Source organism: Vombatus ursinus, unplaced genomic scaffold, assembly GCF_900497805.2.
Source record: "Vombatus ursinus unplaced genomic scaffold, bare-nosed wombat genome assembly UNPS02009824.1, whole genome shotgun sequence".
Lineage (NCBI taxonomy): Eukaryota > Metazoa > Chordata > Mammalia > Diprotodontia > Vombatidae > Vombatus > Vombatus ursinus.
In genome coordinates, this window is record NW_020949602.1 from 3,342,499 (window position 1) to 3,342,846 (window position 348).

Here is a 348-nt window from a genome sequence, read left to right on the forward strand (position 1 = left end):
GGAGTGTGTGATTGAGAGTTAGCCCCAGTGTCAGGAGGAGCTGGGTTGGGTTTGGGCTTCTGGGGGGGGGGGGGGGGGGGCGGGGGGAACGACGACTCCCTCCAGCAATGCAGCTGGGCACCTGCTCTGCTGCTTTATAGTTGCTTGAGGGTACAGAACATTGTTAGGTGCCCAGCCAGTTTGGATCAGAATCAGAAAGTGAACTCAGGTCTTCCTGACACTGGGGCTAACTTTCAATCAAACACTGAGTCCCTAATTTGTTAAATGTCCTCAATGTTTCAGGCACTTCGGTTACAAGTACAAAGAATGAAGTGATCACTGCTAGAAATGAGCTTCTGTTCTCATGCT